Source organism: Vicugna pacos, chromosome 12 (assembly GCF_048564905.1).
Source record: "Vicugna pacos chromosome 12, VicPac4, whole genome shotgun sequence".
Classification (NCBI taxonomy): Eukaryota; Metazoa; Chordata; class Mammalia; order Artiodactyla; family Camelidae; genus Vicugna; species Vicugna pacos.
The window spans coordinates 12,483,544-12,491,340 of record NC_132998.1 but is presented as its reverse complement, the minus strand read 5'-3'; the positions used below and the strand labels follow the sequence as shown (position 1 = coordinate 12,491,340).

At 47.9% G+C, this 7,797-nt stretch overlaps 1 long non-coding RNA gene across 1 annotated transcript; it reads left to right on the top strand.

The window, feature by feature from the left end:
* Positions 1-2,170: 2,170 nt before the first annotated feature.
* Positions 2,171-6,076, top strand: LOC140700121 (uncharacterized). Its single transcript, XR_012078349.1, has 3 exons — positions 2,171-2,241; positions 4,221-4,303; positions 5,891-6,076. It is a non-coding gene; the product is annotated as an uncharacterized lncRNA (long non-coding RNA).
* The last annotated feature ends 1,721 nt before the right edge of the window (positions 6,077-7,797 follow it).

Here is a 7,797-nt window from a genome sequence, read left to right as displayed (position 1 = left end):
TTATCCTTACTACATGTAATGAACTGTGAACTATTTTTTTTCTATTCTCTTGCCACCACCCTCACCATATTAGTTATCCCTACCGCACTGAATTTATTACTCAATAATGATTGGCTGCCCACCATTTGAAAAAATATTGGTTAATGCATGCAAGAAGCAGTGTAGTTTAAAGGAAAGATCACAGGTTTTATACCTGGAAAACATTACTCCATTTAAACAAACACTATGGAGGACTTTTGTGTGCGGGCATACCACTGAACCAGCTGCATCATCACTTTTTAACCCTTCTGTACTTCACTTCCTCCAACTATAAAACAGAAATAATAATACCATCCCTATCTCACTGGTTTATTCCCAGATCAAACAGGAGAGTGTGTGGAACACTATCAAAGTTGACACTTTGTAAACTGAAATACAAATTTTTGTTAATATTATTAGGAACAAGATGAAGAAATATTAACTATACATATATTATCCTGTTTAATCCTTCCCACAACCCTTCAAGGTCAGGAGCACTCCTTGATTGCATTAGCCTGTGCCTCCTTTCATACCTGTAATACAATTAAACACATACAAGGACAGAATATGTGTGAAGTGCTTCAGAAGCACAGATGAAGAAGCAATTAATCCTATCAAAGGAGTGGGAGCATTAGAAAAGCCTACAGAGACTTGCTATCTGAGCTGGAACTTGAAGTGTGAATAGGAATTTACCAGCTAGAAGGGGGCAGCACACTCCTGTCAATGGGAAGACCATGTGACCTCTCAGGAATGAGTCACATGTATATATAATAAACACACAAGCAAAGGATTTATGAAGGTTTAGGGCTGTGAAGGAATATTTACCTCAACATTGCAGGTAATGTTGGGGGTTCAGTGGGTGTGATGCCTCTTGCTTGGGCAGTTTAGGCCTGAGGAGGGGAAGAAGAAGGGAGCAAAGACTGTCCACACTAGGAAGTGATGAGACTATCTTGTAATTGACACAATGACGAGTCAGTGGGGCTTGGATTGACTTTGACCAGGTTTGCAGTTTACGTAGAGAGTATGTTCAGACGGCATTGAGGATTCTCTGGGGAGGGAAAAATCTGAAGGTAGAAAGACTCTTGCTTTATTATTAGGGAGGGGACTTGATCTGAGTTAGTCCACTGACAGTGGGGATGGAAAGGAGGGGACAGGTGGGAAAGATATTCATGAAATGAAATGGTTTTATTAAATGGTTGGACCTAGGGGTTGAGAGGGAGAAGAGGGTGTAAAATGACCCAGCTTTCTCTCTCTGCTTTTCACCCTTTATCCAGTTACTGAGCACAACTCTTAAGTATCTCTTGTATGTGCCCACTTTTCTCCTTCCTACTGTCACCACCCTAGTCCAGTTCAGTATTCTAAGCCATCAGGGAATCTGTTTGTCCCTCACCTGCATTCTTTACACCCTGAATGATCTTTTAAAAATGCAATTCTAATCAGGCCTCTTATTTAAAACCATGAATGACTTTAACCTCCTCCCCAATAAAGACCAAAATCTTTACCAAGTCTCCCCTAACCTGGCCCTGGCTTGCCCTTAGAGCTGCACTTGCCGACCCTCTGGCATTTGCAGTTCCTCTTCCCCATCCCCACAGCCTCTTTACCTGGCTGAATTCTACTCATCCTGGGCAGCTGAAATGTTTTCTGCCTTGCTCAGGGAGGTCTCTGAGGCAGTGAGCCATGCCTTTGCTAAAAGCTTCCCCAGCATCCTCTTCCTCCCCTGTCACATGTGTCAGCTCCTTTGTTTCATCTTCCTCATTCTTCCAATTACCAGCTATATGGCCTTTCACAAGTCATCTGTGCATTTGCTCACTTGTCTATAACTGGAAATCATGATACCTACTTCATAGAGCTATTGAGAGGAGTAAATGAGATAGCCACGTAAAGATCTGGCACAGTTTCTGGCACACAGTAAGTGCTCAGTAAATATTCTTGATTTTTCCTACTAGACTTCCAGCTTCCAGAGAACCGAGATGGTACTCCTCTCATTTACTGCTATAATCTCTTGCTTTTGCAGCTCCAATAAATGGCCATTGAAATGAGCGGAGTTGGGTTCAATAGGATGGTGGAAACATTCCACCCAAACACCCAATCTCTGTGTCCCAAATGGTGGTTAAGGGTTGGAGACCTGTACCTCCCTTCACCCCCTATACCACCACACCCCTCCCATTCCACTCAACCCTCTTCTCTGTGGCGCCTGCCCGGTGAGAAGAAAGCACAGGAAAGGTGAGGCTGTGTGTTTGTATGTGTGTATGTGTGTATGGGATGGTGTGGTTCTTAAACCCCTTTCTTCCCAAACTAGTTCACTGGGTAGGGAGGCATCCTGGGGCTGCACCTGTAAAGCTAAAAACATGAGAGCTGGTGCCAGAAAGCATGGATTCGATTCCCAGCTCTGCCACTTACTAGAGGAGAGATCTCGGCGTGGTTATTTAATCTCCCGCGTTGGGAGAGCCCCACGCTCCGAGTGGTTCTGAGGTGGCCGCGCGGTAATGGCTGTAAAAGGGCCTCTGTCTGCTGGAACGCGCCGTCGGAGGACACGTTAGCACCGTTGCGCGCCGCCCTCGCAGCCGCACGAGGCAGAGCCCTCGCCAGACCCGCTCCCCCAGCCGCCGGCGCCGCGGCTTCGCGCCGGGAGCGGCTAATGGGATTTATGCTAATCGGAGGATGCGGGTGACCGGCCGAGCGCGCCGCCCCGCCGCCCCCGCGCCCCCGCGCCCCACCCCTCGCCGGGCGGGCTGCCTGCCCAGAAGTCGCGACCGAGGAACCGGCTCCGTCCGTCCCCGGGCAGTGGGGGGCCTGCAAGGGCGGGGGAAGTCCGGGTCCCCGGCTGCGGTCCGTCTGGTCGCCGCCCAGTGTTTGTCTTCATCATCTCCGTCTCCCCTCTGTTTTCTGTCTCCCAGTTCCTTCTCATTTGATCTCCATCTCTGGAGGTCTTATTCCTACCTCCACTCGAGAATTACCGTTTCTTCTGTCAGTTATACCAAAGTGTCTGGAGAACTTCTGCGTCTAAGTACCGGCAGTCTAAGTGGCGTGGGGTGGGGTACAAACTGTGCCGAGTGCGGAGGTGGGGATTGTGTTCTGGGGATTCGGGGAGAGCAAGCCCGCTTCTGGCTGGCAATCAGGTTGGAAGAGGCCTTTGAGCCAAGCTTTGAAGAATGGATAGGATCCCAACGAGGAGGAGAGTGGGAAGTGAAGTAGTCAGAAAGAGTTAAGAGAAAATGGAGAAGTCGGTTGGTCCAGTGTGTCAGAAGTACAAGGATCTTGATGGGGGTAGTAAAGACTGAAAGGGAGCTTTGAGATCCCAGTATGAGAGACCCTGAATACCAAGCCAAATCAGTTAAGTTCAATTATCCAGGCACTACTGAGCCACTGAAGGGTTCAAAGGACAGGTGGGTACTTCTTCCTGTTCTATAAGAGAAGCAGTAAAGCATAGTGGCAAAATGCATGCACTCTGGAATTACACTAGCCCTAGTTCAAGGTCTACTTCCATTATTTATGACCTGTGTGATGGGCAGTTTGACTTCTCTGTGCCTCCATTTCCCTCTCTATCAAAAGGGGGTGGTAATTACAGTGTAAAGTGCAGTTGGGAGGATTTAATGAGACAGTGTTTGCAAAACTCTTAGCACAGTGCCTGGCACGTGGAAAGTGCTCCATAAATATTACTATTATTTTGTGTCTCCCTGTCTTCTCTGTTTCTTTCCTCTCTTTCTTCTGATGACCTCCCTGTCATCGAAAAAGAAACGAATCTTCCCAAATCCATGGTTTCCCTGCCCCATGCCTGAGAATCACCCTCTCACAATGAATAAAAGTGTTGAACTAAATCAGACTCTAATAGAACCAAGTCCCCTTCAGAAATACACCTGTACCTCTCCCAGGTGCCTAGGCTCCAAGGAATCTTGGTTGGGAGAGGGGGTGTAGTTATTCTCAGTAAGTACTGAGAACTCCTGAACTCATCTCTACCAGATTCCAGCCTCTTTAAAAGCAGAGACCACAGTTCATTCATCCTTACCTAGTCCCATCTCTAACAACATGCCTGACCTTCAGTAGGTCCTTGCCCTACACTTGTGGATCTCAAATGTTAGTCTGCATGAGAATCCCCTCGAGAGTTATTGCTAAAACACAGATTGCTGGGCCCCACCATTAGAGTCTCCGGTCAGTAGGTCTTTGGTGGGGCCTGAGAATTTGCATTTCTAACACATTTCCAGGTGGTACTGATGCTACTGATGTGGGGAACACACTTTGAGAACCACTGCACTAGAATAGCTGTTGAACGGCTACATCCAAGAAGGTAAAGTAGCTGCATCATCCCTTTCCCAAGTCCAGCTGGTCGTGAGCATCCAAAATATGGGTCCACAAGGACCTACCATAGAGCACAGGGAACTATATTCAATTTCTTGTAATAACATATAATGGAAAAGAAAATGAAAAAGAATGTATGTATATTTATAACTGAATTGCTTTGCTGTACACCTGAAACTAACATTATAAATCAACTACACTTCAATAAAAAACAAAATTAAACAAAACCAAGCAAAATCTGGGTCCAAGTCTTAGAATCATGAAGAGTGAGACTTGGGGATTTTCTGAAAACTTCCCAAGTGATGCTGATGTACAAACAGGTTTGGGATCCACCGGCCTTGTACTGCCCCCCACTCTCCCTGCCACGCTCCTGTATCCCACTCCTCATTGTGCCCATCTCAGCTAACTCTGACCCAGCAAGGGCCACCACCTGCCTGCACTTTACTCAGAGGACACGCAGCTACTCTGGGTTCAAGGTGGCTGGAACTATAGGGAGACGGGCTGAGAAGAGGGAGAGGAAAGTAGCTGGTTCTGAAAAAAAGACCAGAGATCTATGTAAATTGTCACAAGTACCAAACTTCTACTAGCTGTTAGCCCTAAAAGGCAAGCCGAGAGTCAATTCTTGGAGTCAGACCTGGAATTAAGTCCGGGCTCTCTCCCTCTCTGTTCAACTTCTGCTGTCTCCAGTGTTTGGTTTTTTTTTTTTTTTTTAACATTTTTTTATTGAGTTATAGTCATTTTACAATGTTGTGTTGAGTTCCAGTGTAGAGCACAATTTTTCAGCTATACGTGAACATACATATATTCATTGTCACATTTTTTTTTGCTGTGAGCTACCACAAGATCTTGTATATATTTCCCTGTGCTATACCGTATAATCTTGTTTATCTATTCTACATTTTGAAATCCCAGTCTGTCCCTTCCCACCCTCGAGTGTTAAATGAGAATAATGTAACCTACTTCACAGGGTTGATTTGAGGATTAAAAAGGAGATTATGTACACCAGAAATTGATGCAACACTGTATACTGATTCTACTTCAATAAAAAATTTTTTTTTAAGATTATGGATGCAAAGTTCCCTACCCCAGTCTTTGCCATTTACCCAGAACTTCCACACACATTTTGTAAGATTCTCCCAACAGTCCTGTGGAGTAAGAAAGCCATTATTCCCATAGGGAGGGGAAGGTTCAACTGCTAGTCCCCTCCCATTTTACAGATGAGAAAGCTGAGTCTCAGAGAAGTTAAATGACTTTCCCAGAGTCTGCGCAGTTTGGGTAAATAGGGAAAGGGCTTAAGCAGAGCAGGCTGCTCCTCTCCACTCACCCTCTGTTTGTTACTTTGCCATCTCCTTCCCTTGGGCATGTTTTACCTGATCTGAATGGAAGGAAGAATTGGTGTAGGGAGGGGAGCCCTCCCACCCTCCACTCAACCCTCTGCTTGCAACTTCCTCCCTACTTAGGCCCCTGTAGGACTGATACCGGCAGACCCTGTGGCAAATATGTACCCTGAATTCAAATTCTTGTGCAACCCCCTCACAAGCTGTGTGAGTTTAAACAGATCTCTTCCCCTCTCCAGGCCGTCTCTCATCTGGACATGGGGAGTTGAATCTGTAGTTCCCAACCTGTAGAGGCCTTGGAGTGATCACAGAAGATTCCACCCATGGCTCCATAAAGACTCTAAGTAACCCATCTGTGTGTAACTGATTGGCTATGTATAACTGTGTGATTGCTGGGGGATGAATAAAATACAAATGAGTTTTAATCATGCGATCCAGAATTCAGTCATTATGTATTTTCTCAATCAACAGCTATAAAAATATAACTACTAACACGTTGGGAGGAGGGTCTTGGAAATTTTTTTGGAACGAAAAAGATTGTAAACCTCTGGTCTGAGCATCCTTTGGAGACCCTTTGAGCTGCCATCCTTACAAAGCTACACAGGAGAAGGGGCTTTTGACCACCAGGGGGCGCTGCAGCCCTGTGCGACGTGGAAACTGAGGCTCGGAGGCAAGGTGGGGGGAAGTGAGGGGTTGGGGGGGATTGGGGGGAGGTGAGAGGGCTGCAGTCCTGGGTCTAGAAACTACAACTGAGATCTGTTACACATAAGGCTCTGTAAGGGGGCTGTATCTTCCAAGCTGGGGGAGGTAAGGAACCCAGAGAGGACCCAGCATTGCGCATACACCTGAGTAATTCCCATCTGGTTGGACTTTGCACTCCTGTTCCTGGCCTGCCACAGAGAAAGGCCCTCGCATTTCACCTCAGCTATCTTCAGGCAGGGGAAGGGACTGAGGGAGGAAAAGGTACCAGAGACACAGACGGCCATCCAAAACCAGTGGTCTTGGCACAAACATCAGGAGTGCGGGAAAAGATGGAGATCTGTGGAGGCAGGGAATCCTTCCTGAAGTTGGAGTTGGGGACAATCAGAGAGGAGCAGGAAGGTCAGTTCAGGCAGGGGTTCTGTCTAAAAAAGGAATAATTAGTAGAAGACCTTTGCTAAGATGTGGGTCTGCCTCGCTCAGCAATAGGAATCAGCAGCTCACAGCCAGAGGGAAGGACAGGAGAGGCCAGGACCCTCCCTCCACTCTCACCCCCTCACTCGCCCCACCCCAATCCTGCTGAACCCTGGGCAGAGTTCTGACCCAGCTCAGCCTCTCCAGTCAGGAGTTTCTCCCTGGCAAGGGCCAGAGAATCTTGAAGGAAGAAGTAGATTCCCATACAACATGCCCCAGAGGCTCTGTCACACTCAGAAACTGTCAGGATCTTGAAAACTTTCCAGCTCCACCTGAAGGTGCAACCAGACAGACAGGTGCTAACCATGATGGGAAATAGGAACTCTACCCTGACCTGGGACACACCGACAGACGGACAGACAGACACACATACACACAAGCTCAGATTTGATTTTAGCAGAACAAATGAAGAAGGACCCTGGGCTAGAGCACTGCCTCACTCCCCCTACTTCTTCTCCCTGACCTAGCTCCATGCATCTGCTGTTCCCTTCTCATGACTCCCCAGCACTGTCCTTCTCTGACCCCAGCTGGCTCTGAGCAGCCCACTCCTTCTACAGTCACTCTGCCCTACTCCACCCCTCTCCCCCTTTGCTTGGGCTCTTGGCATCAGCCCTGACTCCCAGGCCGAGTCTCTCTCAAGCCCTGTTCCTCCCACCCTTCCACACCTCTGGCCCTTCCACAATGCCTTTCTGAGGTTGCCAAGCCTGCGTGTTCATCTAAGCAGGGCAGACCAGGAGAAGCAGCCAGAGGAGCACGGGGGGTTCACACTGACAAGGCTTCTCTGGGCAGCAGAGTGGACAGCAGGATGGACAGGGCAGGCTGGCCTCTCTGGAGAGGGTGGGCACACCCTGACTTGCTCCATCTCAACAGGACCAAAACTAAGCTCAGAATTCTGGCTCCAGCGTGCGCGCGCTCACACACACACACACACACACCCCAGGCATGTCTGCTCTGCAGAAGTCTGTTTCCCTGG